Source organism: Natator depressus, chromosome 9 (assembly GCF_965152275.1).
Source record: "Natator depressus isolate rNatDep1 chromosome 9, rNatDep2.hap1, whole genome shotgun sequence".
NCBI classification, from domain to species: Eukaryota; Metazoa; Chordata; order Testudines; family Cheloniidae; genus Natator; species Natator depressus.
In genome coordinates this window covers 57909148-57924351 of record NC_134242.1, presented here as the reverse complement: position 1 = coordinate 57924351, position 15204 = coordinate 57909148, and the positions used below count along the sequence as shown (strand labels likewise).

Sequence of the window (15204 nt, the reverse complement as noted above, 5' to 3'; positions counted from 1 at the left end):
CGCTTGTGCAGGGAAAGCCCCGGTGGGTCGGGCCGGTTTGTTTACCTGCCGCGTCCACAGGTTCGGCCAATCACGGCTCCCAAGTGGCCGCGGTTCGCTGCTCCAGGCCAGTGGCAGCTGCTGGAAGTGGCAGCCAGTACGTCCCTCGGCCCCCGCCGCTTCCAGCAGCTCCCATTGGCCTGGAACAGCGAACCATGGCCACTGGGAGCCACGATCGGCCGAACCTGCAGACGCGGCAGGTAAACAAACCGGCCCGGCCTGCCGGGGCTTTCACTGCACAAGCGGCGGAACAAGTTTGGGAACCACTGATCTAGCACTTAGGTGAATACGGGGAGCATCAGTCTAATCGCAGGTTGGGTAGGAGTTGGGAACCAACGAGGCCTTTAACGCAAATCCTCAAGCAGCTTTCTCTCCCCCAGGGTCTCTGTCTTGAGGAATAGAGATGCTGTACCACTGCGGAGAGTCAGAGGCCTCGTCTACACGCACATGTGACCTGGTGTATTAAACCAGTTTACTTAAACTGGTGCCAGTCCCTTTGTGAGTGCTCTTGTTCTGGTTTAGCTTAAACCTGTTCCTAATTGACTTAACCTCACCTGGAATAAGCCTGGTTTAAACCAACGTGAATGTCCACATGGTCTTTGGAGTCAATTTAACTCAATCGGTTTGAAATCACCCCTTGAGGAGAACCAGTGCAGCTCTGTGTGCAGACAAGCCTGGAGGCTGAGCGCTCAGGTCTTCAGCTCACCCACCAGAAGGGCCTGGGACTTTGCTGCGACTCCAGGCCATGGTGCTACCCAGACTCCTTAAATGCGCTCTCTTTACCCACAGGGAAACTTCTCATCTGCCTGCCTGCCTAGGTACTTTTGTGTGCAGTGTTGTCTGTCTGCCTAGGTAGATTTGTGAGCCCTTTATCACAGCAGACTCTATGCCCCAGGGGGTGGCGTGTGCCGTCTCTATTCTCCTGGGGGTGGTATGCTGCCAGCATATTGTCCGCTGGCACATGCCCATTACATTTCACGGCTCACAGCATGAGTCCATTGGGGCAGCCTGGGGGAAGCTTGCACTGCTGTTGCCCCAGCTATCCCTGGTTCTCTAGTCATGGGGAGGACACCAGCCTCCAAGGCTGTCAGTCTGGCACCAGCACTGAAAAGAAGACAAGTGTGTGCATGCGGGTGGGTGTGAGTATGTGAGCCTGTAAATGTGTGTGTGTATGAGTATGCACAGGTGTGACTGTGCATGTGCGAAAGTGTGCACAGGAGTGTGAATGTGATGGGGTGTGTGTGTGTGTGTGAATGTACATGTGTCTGTGCGTGTGCACACGTGTGTAAAGCAGGTAAAGAAGTGCCATTTAGCATCAGCACCGTGTCAGTTCCCAGCTCTTCTGAAAGCCCAACTGCCTCCAAACTGGGCTCATCCTCCGGCCGGATTCTCACATGTTCCTGTGGCTTGTAGTGTCACCACTGCTCTGCTAGTTGTAACCCAGCTTGTGTCATGTCTGTACCCAGGTCTGCACTAGCTAGGCTTTACGAGTGTAGCTGTACTGGTGTACTACGCTGGCAAAGCATTTTTGGTGTGGCTTATACTGACATAGCTTATTCCGGTCCCCTGGGTGAAACAAGCTTCACCGGTGAAAGCACAGCTTTGCCAGTGTAACTGTGTCTGCACTAAGGGTGGTGTGGCACACCCCTGTCAGTCAGATCACACCTCTTCACATCGCTGTCTGACACTGCTAAGCCCTGTAGTGTAGTCCTGGCCTGTTTCTGAACCTCCCAGGAGTCCCAGATCAGCAGGGATGGTGTAGAGTGAACACCTGCCTCCTTTGTGGTGTATTTGTGAATAATGAAATCAATAGCTCCAGCCCTGGCAGGATATGAGTAGGATGGAAAACGACCCACGGAGCTGACAGTGGTGGCTGAGAATTCAGGTCCCGGTGTGTGGGCAGCACACATTTGCTTTCTCTCACTGCTAATGTCTTTCTACCTGCTTCCATCTGGTGCTTGGCAGCCCAAGTCAGGAAACATGGAGCAAGCCGCTGAGAGAAACCTGCTCTAATCTGCTTGCCCACAAGTTAAAGGCTCTAATAGAAAGCAGAGATCTTTCCTTAACTCCTTCCTTAGTCGCCCATTCGAGCAGCCTCACCGCTATCCAGGGGCAGGCAGTGGACTGAAGCCCCTTCTGGGAGTGGTGGAGAGCTGAAAGTGACATAGATGAGCATGAAAGACCAGAACCTAGACGATATCAAAGGGCTGCATTGACCTGGCCAATGGGGTCCTTTATATCTGTTCACTGTCCTTCTGCCAGGGCTGCTGAAGCAGAGGCTTGGGGGGAAGCAAGGACTTCCCTTTGGCTTTCCCTTGCTAGCAGGGGCCTGACTCCTTGTGATCAGGGGAGTGGGAGCCAGCAGCATCAGTAAAAGCCCTGTGTGTCTGAAGTGGCGTGGAATGGATACTGCCTGCCTGGCCGGCAGCATCCCTCTGGCTGCCTGCCCGGCCTTAATAAGCATTAGCTCAGGTGGAGCCATCCAGCATATTGCTGCTTGAAAGCTAATCTGTCACACTCTCCAAGATGATGCTCACCAGCTGCCAGGCCTGATGAAGGGCCTCAGCTACCAGCTTCCTTCCCCACTGCCTTAGGTCACTGCTCCCCACTCCGCTCCTGCAGGGGTTGCTCTCCATAGCTCACCAAGTTCCTGGTGATCAGTGCTGCAGCCGGTACAGTGCTTTCCTGTGGCAGCCCAAGGACAAGCTGCATCGGAAAGGGCAGCTGGTAGGATCATGGGCGGGCGAGCGGAAAGGACTTTGGAGCTCACAGAATGGGGAAGGGAGGGGTCGGGGGAGGAGAATAGTTGTCATTCCCTGGTCAATAAGGCAGCAGGAGGACTTGGAATAGCGCCTGGAACTGAGTGGTGGGCTGGGGTTGTATGTGGGGCTGGGAAGGCAGAGGGCTGGGTTGTTGCTGGGTCATCTGATCTTGAGCAGTGGTTGCTGCTTGTGCAAAGGAAGATCTCAGCTAGGGTGCTGGCAGAGAGGTGTATCAGGAGGGCTCTGGGCATGCTGTTGGTCTGTAATGTAGCTCAGAATGTCTGGAGGGGACAAGGGGGGGCCTCTAGTGGTACTTCTAGGAATAGTACTTCTTAGTACAGGAAGTACCGGTTGGACGACACTGGCTGGAATCCTGTACAGGAAGTTGTGTGTGCCCATGCTGGGAGAAGGGATTTGCTAACCACACACCTGCTGGAAGGGTACGTCAGGCAGGAGCTGCCTCCCAGGCTCACCTCAGGCTTCTCCCCAAACATGGGGCATTGAGCAGTTGTTTGTGCTTCAGTTTGGCCTTGAATATTTTGCTTGACCCTTAGTCACTGCCTTGGAAGGGTTCTTTGGAGACGTCCATTTAATACCTTCAGCCTCGTTAGCCTGCAGAACTCCCCGCTACAAGGTGATACTGAGTCAAACTGCTGATATATCATAAAAGGATTATCTTCCATTGTTGTTTGCAGTGCTGTTGTAGCTGTGTTGGTCCCAGATAGTAGAGAGACAAGGAGGATGAGGTAATATCTGTTGTGGGACCAGCCTCTCTTGGTGAGAGAGTAGCTTGAAAGCTTGTCTATTTCACCAAGAGAAGTTGGTCCACTCCTAGATATTCCCTCGCCCACCTTGTTTCTAGAGAAGGATTAGGCACAGATATGGGGAGAACCGCTCAGTGCCTGCAGGACACCCCTAGAACACAAGGACTTTCCTTGCTACAGGGCACGAGCAGGAAGAAATTTCCTCCCATGAGATACAAATAAACAATCCAGTGTATCAAGGGAGTTTGACACCTCCCAGTGCTTGGCGCTGGCTATGCCAGGTTGAGGACGCTGCATCAGCTCACTGAGCAGTTCTGCCGTGGCAGCTCCTGCCTTCCTAGAGACCCTTATCAAGGCAAATTGCTCTGGCTAGCATGTCAGCCATGTCAATGATATTTGTGTCATCTGCCTTAGCACAGGAGCCTTTGTCGCCCTCTAGTGGCTGGTGCACATAAGAGGTTAACGAGTCAGCTGCAGGTGCTAGCTCGGTGGCTTGGGCCTTTTGCTCAAGCAGCAGCGGATTGTGCTCTTAGTGCCTAAGTTTCATAGTTCAAACCCCGGTGTCGGCCCAGGTGGGGTTGATTACATTAGCTTGGGGGAAACATGTGCAACGGGGTTTTTGTTTTGTTCCCTTCCTTAGTCATAGGGACTCCGCGTTCTCTCCTGTGGAATTCCTCTGAATGCTGCATCTCAGCTACTCTGTTCCATGCCCCAGATTCTGTACTCTCCCTTGAGGGGTGAGGACAGTCTCGCCTGCCCTCCCAGCCCCTGAATGCATTCATTTGCAACCCTCCTGCATTCAGCCCAGCGGCATGCCAGGCTCATGGCCCCCCAGGGTGGGGTCCGTCATGGGGCAGGTTGTGGCTGCTGTACTGCTTTAGCACATTCCCTTTGCTCCTCTGCTGCCAGGCTGATCTGGAACAGCCAGGACAGTTTATCACTGCTGCCACCCCTGGGTAGAGCTCCTCAGAGCATGCATTACCCGGCTCCACCCCAGGAGCCTGCTGGGGCTGGGACCCCAGTGGGGTTTTGCCTGTCAGGTGGGCCTGGGCTCCTGCCTGAAACTGTTCCAGTTTCCTCTATGGCTAAGATGAGGTGACCAGAGCTCGTGTGTCAGGGGCTGATCAGGCGCAGGGTCAGCAAGGAAGAATCCCCTCTCCCTCCCCCTCCCCACCATAAAGCATTGTACAGTTGGGCACGGGGGGGGAGCTCTGCTAAAGGGGGAGCCAATGGGGGCTAGTGGATGGAGCACTGGACTGAGATGTAAGAGTTCCCCGCACTTCCCAGCTCTACCACTGGCCTACTGGATGACCTTGGGCAAGTCAGATCACTTTCCTGTGCCTCACTTTCACCATCTGTAAGATAGGTGTCGTGATGCTGCCCTGTGTTGTAAAGTGCATTCAGACCTCCTGATGGGCAGTGCCGTATGAGAGCTAAGGATTATTACCTCTTAGCAGGAGCAGAGGGTCTATGACATACAGTCGGGCAGTTCTGATTCAGTCCAGTAGAGGACAGTACTATGCACGCACAAACTCATGACACTTTTAAAAGGCAGGGCTCTGACGTTCGCTATCTCCACTGCACAGTGGCCAGAGGAACGGAGCCTGGAAAAGGCTGTCGTTTCCTTCGCGGGGAGCTAGCTCTTTCTGCTGTCTTCTCCCATGGGCTTTCTGGGCATCACGGGAGGGCCAGAGCCAAGGAGCAGCACTAATGTGCCCCAGCCACTAGTGCGAGGCCTGTATAGTGGCTGAAATGCTGCTCACCATCATGCCTATGGGATCTGGCCCTGCAGGTGCCGTGTCTGGGAGCTTCCACTGAGCGCCTGAGAATTCAGGGCCTGGAGAGGCTGCCAGAGCAGGGCCATTGTTTGCTTCCTTGTGCATGAACATTGTTGGTGATGGCAGCCGTCATGTGCTCTGGAGAAGGGTGGATTTTAGTTCCCCACTGCAGCATAGAACAGAGGGGGAGCAAGGGGCCAGGAGAGGGTTTTTATGTAGGTCCCACCAAAATAGAGCTGTCACTGGGTGACGGGCCCAGTGCAACTGTGAGTGGCCAGCTGCCTCCCTATTGGGGTTAAGAGAGCACCTGGGCCATATAAATGGGCTGACTGAGAACAGATAGGGAGGCAGAAAAGGGCAGGTGAGAACTACATGTGGAACCTCTCAAGTTACAGGAAGGCTGGTGCAGAGGCCCCTAGAGGAGCAGAGACAGCTTGGTCAGGAGGCCCATCGCTGTGCTACTCAGGCCAGCTGCACGCGGGCACCGGTGATGGGGCTTTGAGATGCCAAGACCCATCCCAACAAGGAAGGCCAGCAGGCAGAGCACTGGGGGGGGCGCTGCCTCCCATCCCGGAGCATGCTCTATGACAAGAACCTTTGTTAAAGTTCTCAAGGCAGCATGGCCAACTTCAAAACTCTGGAGATTCTTAATAAACTAACAACTCTGATTCTTCGCTGGCTGGTATGTCAGCCTTTAGGCTGCACTCAGGTGACGTTTTCAAGCTTTTCTGTGCTGGGGGGGCTGGGCACTTACTTTTTTAATATCAGAGGGGTAGCCGTGTTAGTCTGGATCTGTAAAAGTGGCAAAGAGTCCTGTGGCACCTTATAGACTAACAGATGTATTGGAGCATGAGCTTTTGTGGATGAATACCCACTTCGTTGGATGCATGTAGTGGAAATTTCCAGAGGCAGGTGTAAATATGCAAGCAAGAATCAGGCTAGGGATAACGAGGTTAGTTCAATCAGAGAGGAAGAGGCCCTCTTCTAGCAGTTGAGGTGTGAACACCAAGGGAGGAGAAACTGCTTTTGTAGCTGGCGAGCCATTCACAGACTTTGTTTAATCCTGAGCTGATGGTGTCAAATTTGCAAATGAACTGGAGCTCAGCAGGTTTCAGAGTAACAGCCGTGTTAGTCTGTATTCGCAAAAAGAAAAGGAGTATTTGTGGTACCTTAGAGACTAACCAATTTATTTGAGCATAAGCTTTCGTGAGCTACAGCTCACTTCATCGGATGCATACTGTGGAAAATACAGAAGATGTTTTTATACACACAGACCATGAAAAAATGGGTGTTTATCACTACAAAAGGTTTTCTCTCTCCCCACCCCACTCTCCTGCTGGTAATAGCTTATCTAAAGTGATCACTCTCCTTACAATGTGTATGATAATCAAGGTGGGCCATTTCCAGCACAAATCCAGGGTTTAACAAGAATGTCTGAGGAACAGTGGAGGGGGGGGGGGAAAGGAATAAACAAGGGGAAATAGGCTTGAATAGAGACTGGGAATGGTTGAGTCATTATAAAAAGTAACCTAAGTTAATTGTATCCAATTTGCAAATTAATTCCAATTCAGCAGTCTCTCGTTGGAGTCTGTTTTCGAAGTTTTTTTGTTGAAGGATAGTCACTTTGAGATCAGAAATCGAGTGACCAGAGAGATTGAAGTGTTCTCCGACTGGTTTATGAATGTTATAATTCTTGACATCTGATTTGTGTCCATTTATTCTTTTACGTAGAGACTGTCCAGTTTGACCAATGTACATGGCAGAGGGGCATTGCTGGCACATGATGGCATATATCACATTGGTAGATGTGCAGGTGAACGAGCCTCTGATACTGTGGCTGATGTTATTAGGCCCTGTGATGGTGTCCCCTGAATAGATATGTGGGCACAGTTGGCAATGGGCTTTGTTGCAAGGATAGGTTCCTGGGTTAATGGTTCTGTTGTGTGGTATGTGGTTGCTGGTGAGTATTCGCTTCAGGTTAGGGGGCTGTCTGTAGGCAAGGACTGGCCTGTCTCCCAAGATTTGTGAGAGTGTGGGGTCGTCCTTCAGGATAGGTTGTAGATCCTTGATAATGCGTTGGAGGGGTTTTAGTTGGGGGCTGAAGGTGACGGCTAGTGGCGTTCTGTTATTTTCTTTATTAGGCCTGTCCTGTAGTAGGTGACTTCTGGGAACTCTTCTGGCTCTATCAATCTGTTTCTTCACTTCCGCAGGTGGGTACTGTAGTTGTAAGAATGCTTGATAGAGATCCTATAGGTGTTTGTCTCTGTCTGAGGGGTTGGAGCAAATGCGGTTGTATCGCAGAGCTTGGCTGTAGACAATGGATCGTGTGGTGTGGTCAGGGTGAAAGCTGGAGGCATGTAGGTAGGAATAGCGGTCAGTAGGTTTCCGGTCTAGGGTGCTGTTTATGTGACCATCATTTATTAGCACTGTAGTGTCCAGGAAGTGGATCTCTTGTATGGACTGGACCAGGCTGAGGTTGATGGTGGGATGGAAATTGTTGAAATCATGGTGGAATTCCTCAAGGGCTTCTTTTTCATGGGTCCAGATGATGAAGATGTCATCAATATAGCGCAAGTAGAGTAGGGGCGTTAGGGGACGAGAGCTGAGGAAGCATTGTTCTAAGTCAACCATAAAAATGTTGGCATACTGTGGGGCCATGTGGGTACCCATAGCAGTGCCGCTGATTTGAAGGTATACATTGTCCCCAAATGTAAAATAGTTATGGGTAAGGACAAAGTCACAAAGTTCAGCCACCAGGTTAGCCGTGACATTAAATCGGGGATAGTGTTCTTGATGGCTTGTAGTCCATCTTTGTGTGGAATGTTGGTGTAGAGGGCTTCTACATCCATAGTGGCCAGGATGGTGTTATCAGGAAGATCACCGATGGATTGTAGTTTCCTCAGGAAGTCAGTGGTGTCTCAAAGGTAGCTGGGAGTGCTGGTAGCGTAGGTCCTGAAGAGGGAGTCTACATAGCCAGACAATCCTGCTGTCAGGGTGCCAATGCCTGAGATGATGGGGCGCCCAGGATTTCCAGGTTTATGGATCTTGGGTAGCAGATAGAATATCCCAGGTCGGGGTTCCAGGGGTGTGTCTGTGCGGATTTGATCTTGTGCTTTTTCAGGGAGTTTCTTGAGCAAATGCTGTAGTTTCTTTTGGTAACTCTCAGTGGGATCAGAGGGTAATGGCTTGTAGAAAGTGGTGTTGGATAGCTGCCGAGCAGCCTGTTGTTCATATTCCGACCTATTCATGATGACAACAGCAACTCCTTTGTCAGCCTTTTTGATTTTGATGTCAGAGTTGTTTCTGAGGCTGTGGATGGCATTGTGTTCTGCACGGCTGAGGTTGTGGGGCAAGTGATGCTGCTTTTCCACAATTTCAGCCCATGCACGTCAGCGGAAGCACTCTGTGTAGAAGTCCAGTCTGCTGTCTCGACCTTCAGGAGGAGTCCACCTAGAATCCTTCTTTTTGTAGTGTTGGTAGGGAGGTCTCTGTGGATTAGTATGTTGTTCAGAGGTGTGTTGGAAATATTCCTTGAGTCGGAGACGTCGAAAATAGGATTCTAGGTCACCACAGAACTGTATCATGTTCGTGGGGGTGGAGGGGCAGAAGGAGAGGCCCCGAGATAGCCCAGCAGAAGCAGCTGTCCTAAGAGTATAGTTGGATAGGTTAACAATATTGCTGGGTGGGTTGAGGGAACCATTGCTGTGGTCCCTTGTGGCATGTAGTAGTTTAGAAAGTTTAGTGTCCTTTTTCTTTTGTAGAGAAGCAAAGTGTGTGTTGTAAATGGCTTGTCTAGTTTTCAGCAGTTTCTCTTTGAAGTCTGGTCCTGAAGTTTTTTTGCTGCAGGATGGCTACCTTTAAATCTGCACTTGTGTGTCCAGGGAGGTTGAAGTGTTCTCCTACAGGTTTTTGTATATTGCCATTCCTAATATCTGATTTGTGTCCATTTATCCTTTTACGTAGGGACTGTGCAGTTTGGCTGATGTACATAGCAGAGGGGCATTGCTGGCACATATTATATTGGTGGACATGCAGGTGAATGAACCGGTGATAGTGTGGCTGATCTTGTGGCTGATCTGGTTAGGTCCTGTGATGGTGTCGCTGATGTAGCTATGTGGACAGAGTTGGCATCGAGGTTTGTTGCATGGATTGGTTCCTGAGTTAATCATAGAATATCAGGCTTGGAAGGAACCTCAGGAGGTCCCTGCTCAAAGCAGGACCAACCCCCAATTTTTGCCCCGGATCCCTAAATGGCCCCCTCAAGGATTGAACTGAGAACCCTGGGTTTAGCAGGCCAATGCTCAAACCACTGAGCTATCCCTCCCTCCAGTTAGAGTTACTATGGTGTGGTGTGTAGTTGCTGGTGAGAATATGCTTCAGGTTGGCGGGCTGTCTGTGGGCGAGGACTGGCCTGTCTCCCAAGGCCTGTGAAAGTGAGGGATCATTGTCCAGGATGGGTTGTAGATCACTGATGGTGTGTTGAAGAGGTTTTAGCTGAGGACTGTATGTGATGGCCAGTGGAGTTCTGTTGGTTTCTTTCTTGGGCTTGTCTGGCAGCAGGAGGCTTCTGGGTACACATCTGGCTCTGTTGATCTGTTTCCTTATTTCCTCGTTTGGGTATCATAGTTTTGAGAATGCTCGGTGAAGATCTTGTAGGTGTTGGTCTCTGTCTGAGGGGTTGGAGCAAATGCGGTTGTACCTCAGCACTTGGCTGTAGACAATGGATCGTATGATGTGTCTGGGATGGAAGCTGGAGGCATGAAGGTAGGCATAGCGGTCGGTGGGTTTTCGGTATAGGGTAGTGTTAACGTGACTGTCACTTATTTGCACCATGGTGTCTAGGAAGTGGTTCTCCTGTGTAGATTGGTCCAGGCTGAGGTTGATGGAGGGGTGGAAGCTATTGAAATCATGGTGGAATTCTTCCAGGGTTTCCTTCCCATGGGTCCAGATGTTGAAGATGTCATCAGTGTAGCACAGGCAGAGAAGGGGCGTGAGTGGATGAGAGCTGAGGAAGCGTTGTTCCAGGTCACCCATAAAAATGTTGGCATATTGTGGGGCCATGTGGGTGCCCATAGCGCTGCCACTGGTCTGAAGGTATATATTGTTACCAAATTTGAAATAATTGTGCGTGAGGATAAAGTCATAGAGCTCAGCAACCTGTTGTGCTGTGGCATCATCAGGGATATTGTTCCTGACAGCTTGTATTCCATCTGTGTGTGGGAGGTTTGTGTAAAGAGCCTCTACATCCATGGTGGCTAGGATGGTGTTTTCTGGAAGATCACCAATGCATTGTAGTTTTCTCAGGAAATCAGTGGTGTCACAGAGATAGCTGGGAGTGCTGGTGGCGTAGGGTCTGGGTAGAGAGTCCACATATCCAGACAGTCCTTCAGTGAGAGTGCCAATGCCCGAGATGATGGGGCGTCCAGGATTTCCGGGTTTGTGGATCTTGGGTAGTAGATAGAGCCCCGACCGGGATTATTGTAAGTGTAAGGGGACTGTTGCCCCTTACTAACATTCAGTCGGAGTGTTTTAGTTGCTAGCTCCCAGTACTAAAAAGGGGGAAGGGTCAATGGGGAATCAGGACCCTGAGACTGACAGCCCCCAGGAACAATGGGGAGAGGCCAATGCTCCACATCAGCCTGAATGACAGGGCGAGCAGGCTAATCAGGGAGTCAGGAGGCCAGGGAGGTCCCGTCCTCCGTGAGAGCTGGGTTTGCCTGGGTCAGACAGAGTGGGGCCGAGCTAAGGAGAAAGCAGGGGCCCAAGCTGAGCTGGGGAGGAGAGCTGTGCCAGACCCAGAGAGAGCAGACCGTGTCCTGGGAGCAGAGCTGCAGCCCCAAAGCCAGAGGTACAGCCCAGAGAGAGCGGACTTGCCCTGGGAGCAGAGCTGCAGCAACCAGAGCCAGAGGGGCCAGAAAAGCAGCTCAGGAAGCCGGTCAGTGCTGGGAGCAGAGTCACAGAAGCAGCCTGCAGAGCAGACCTGTCCTGGGAGCAGAGCTGCAGCAACCAGAGGCAGAGGGGCCAAAGAAGCAGCCCAGGGAGCTGGAGGCAGAGCAGCAGCAGTGCAGAGACCGAGTGGTGCAGCTGGGGAGACCGGGCTGGAGCAGTCTGGAGCTGGGTGTGGTGAGCAGCTGGGGAGAGCGAGGGGAACCCTGAGCAGCAGGCCCAGCACAGGGAGACGCCTCAGCAGGCCAGGCTTGGATTGTAACCCCGACAGGGTGGGGGCGACACTGGGAAGAAGGGTCCTACCACTTAGAGCCTGAGAGCGTGTGGCCACCACCAGAGCAAGTGTCTAACCCACAGCGTCCCTACAGCACAGCCAGGGCCTGAGAAGAAGGCCTGGGACTTACAAGGAGCAGACTGTGAACTGCCCTGACATTGCAGAGACACTGTTTGTGATGTTCTCTGCCACAGAGCTGGTCGATGTGTTTCCTTTAACCTTTCCCATTTTTCCTTATTCTTTTTAAAATTAATTGTTGATTAAATAACTTGCATTTGCTTTAACTTGTATGTAATGGTCAGTGGGTCAGAGAAGTGCCCAGTGCAGAGAGAGTACCCCGGAGTGGGGACACCCTAGCCCCTGTCCTAGGTGACCACAGCAGGGTTGGGGGTCGAGCCCCCCAGGAATCCTGGGCCCAGCCTTGTTGGGGTTACAAGGACTCTGCCAGACAGGAGAGTGGAAGGGGAGTCCTCAAGGGCAGGGAGGCCACTGGGTAAAGGAAATGGGAGCGAGGACTCAGATCCTTTCGCTAGCCCACTTCACCGGGGTAGTGCAGAAGCCAGAAAAGTTCCCCACAATAGCGGGACTATTCCCCCGCTTACATAAGGGTATGTTGATTTGTTCCTGTGTTAGTGTAGGGAGTGTCCTGAGTAGATGGTGCAGTTTCTTAGTGTATTCCTTAGTGGGATCTGAGGAAAGTGGCCTGTAGAATTTGGTATTGGAGAGTTGTCTGGCAGCCTTCTTTTGGTAGTCAGACCAAAAAGCATGATGACAAAAGCACCTCCTTTATCAGCCTCTTTGATTATAATGTCAGGGTTGTTTCTGAGGCTGTGGATGGCATTGCGTTCTGCACGACTTAGGTTATGAGGCAAGCAATGTTGTTTTTCCACAATTTCTCCCTGTGCACATCGGCGGAAGTATCCTATGTATTTGCCAGATTGTCATTTTGACCCTCAGGAGGAGTCCATGTGGAGTTCTTCTTCTTGTGCTGTTGGTGGGAGGGTATCTGTGTATCAGTGTGCTGTTCAGTGTTATCTAAAACCTTTTTAGATAACTGAAGGTTTGTCAGTGTTATCTAAAACCTCAGCTAAAACCTCTCCAACGCATCATCAGTGATCTACAACCCATCCTGGACAACAATCCCTCACTTTCATAGGCCTTGGGAGGCAGGCCAGTCCTCGCCCACAGACAGCCCGCCAACCTGAAGCATATTCTCACCAGCAACTACACACTGCACCATAGTAACTCTAACTCAGGAACCAATCCATGCAACAAACCTCGATGCCAACTCTGCCCACATATCTACACCAGCGACACTATCACAGGACCTAACCAGATCAGCCACACCATCACTGGTTCATTCACCTGCACGTCCACCAATGTAATATACGCCATCATGTGCCAGCAGCGCACCTCTGCTATGTACATCGGCCAAACTGCACAGTCCCTACGTAAAAGGATAAATGGACACAAATCAGATATTAGTAATGGCAATGTACAAAAACCTGTAGGAGAACACTTCAATCTCCCTGGACACACAAGAGCAGATTTAAAGGTAGCCATCCTGCAGCAAAAAAACTTCAGGACCAGACTTCAAAGAGAAACTGCTGAGCTTCAGTTCATTTGCAAATTTGACACCATCAGCTCAGGATTAAACAAAGTCTGTGAATGGCTCAACAGCTACAAAAGCAGTTTCTCCTCCCTTGGTGTTCACACCTCAACTGCTAGAAGAGGGCCTCTTCCTCCCTGATTGAACTAACCTCATTATCCCTAGCCTGATTCTTGCTTGCATATTTACACCTGCCTCTGGAAATTTCCACTACATGCATCCGACGAAGTGGGTATTCATCCACGAAAGCTCATGCTCCAATACGTCTGTTAGTCTATAAGGTGCCACAGGACTCTTTGCTACTTTTTTAATGACAGCTGAGATTCCATTGTCGTTCCATGACTCCAGGAGCTAGGGCTTTAAGAAAAATAGCAAATATCTGAGATGCAGGATAACATCATGAGAGTCGGTGATGCTGTATAACAGACAGTTGGCTTTAAAACGAATGTGTCTGTCTGCTTTCTGACTTCCCTAGAGAATATTCCCAAGCTAGATTATAACCATTTAATTTGGGGTGTGCATTCCAAAAGATAGCCGAGGTGACCTGTGCCCTTTTGCTGCTTCCTTATGTTGAATAAAAAGGGCCTGCCAGAATTGGGGTGGGGGTTGTTTTGTTTTTTACTTTTAGAAATATCAAGAATCGTCTGGCTTTTGCTATCAGACCTTTGGATCTGAGCCTTCACAGTTGAAATGAAGGGTCTTGACTCTTTAACAGAAGCTTTCTTTCTCCAAAGTGTTCAATAGTTGCTGAGATAGACAAACTGAAGAGTTTTGCACTGGCTGCCTGACAGTCCCTTCCCTGCTCAGCTCCCATATCACTCAGCCTAGCTTTATCTGTGACAAGGTTCCTCCCCCACTCTGAACTCTAGGGTACAGATGTGGGGACCTGCATGAAAACCTCCTAAGCTTACTTTTATCAGCTTAGGTTAAAACTTCCCCTAGATACAAATTAATTTTATCCTTTGTCCTTGGAATATCCACTGCCACCACCAAACTCTAACTGGGTTTACTGGGAAACGTAGTTTGGACACGTCTTTCCCCCCAAAATCCTCCCAACCCTTGCACCCCACTTCCTGGGAAAGGTTTGGTAAAAATCCTCACCAATTTGCATAGGTGACCACAGACCCAAACCCTTGGATCTGAGAACAATGAAAAAGTATTCAGTTTTCTTACAAGAAGACTTTTAATAGAAATAGAAGTAAAGGAATCACCCCTGTAAAATCAGGATGGTAGATACCTTACAGGGTAATTAGATTCAAAACATAGAGAATCCCTCTAGGCAAAACCTTAAGTTACAAAAAAGACACACAGACAGAAATAGTCATTCTGTTCAGCACAATTCTTTTCTCAGCCATTTAAAGAAATCATAATCTAACACATACCTAGCTAGATTACTTACTAAAGGTTCTAAGACTCCATTCCTGGTCTATCCCCGGCAAAAAAAAGCATAGAGACAGACACAGACCCTTTGTTTCTCTCCCTCCTCCCAGCTTTTGAAAGTATCTTGTCTCCTCATTGGTCATTTTGGTCAGGTGCCAGCAATGTTACCTTTAGCTTCTTAACCCTTTACAGGTGAGAGGATTTTTTCCTCTGGCCAGGAGGGATTTTAAAGGGGTTTACCCTTCCCTTTATATTTATGACAATCTGTGACTCTCTAATCACCTCCAGCTCTGCTCCTGGTTGAGACAGGGCCCAGGTGATAACCACAGTGTGCTCCTACCCAGGGTTAGCTGACATTGGGATGATACCACTGTCTCCAGTCCCTGCCATGGGAGCTGCTGCACTAGGGCAATGGGAGACTTTTTGATCGGTGCCAGTGCGGCTGGGACCATAGAGCAGGGGTAGGCAAACTTTTTGGGCCGAGGGCCACATCTGGGTGGATAAATTGCATGCAGGGCCATGAATGTAGGGGAAGGGGTTTGTGGTGTGGGAGGGATGCGGAGTGCGGGATGGGGCTTAGGGCAGGGGGCTGGGTTGTAGGAGGGAATGCGGAGTGTGGGAAGGGGCTCAGGGCAGGGGTTCGGGGTGCAGG

At 50.4% G+C, this 15204-nt stretch overlaps 1 protein-coding gene across 3 annotated transcripts in view; it reads left to right on the top strand.

The window, feature by feature from the left end:
• Positions 1-15204, top strand: part of DGKK (diacylglycerol kinase kappa) — a 149804-nt gene that overhangs the window by 12528 nt on the left and 122072 nt on the right. The window lies entirely within an intron of this gene.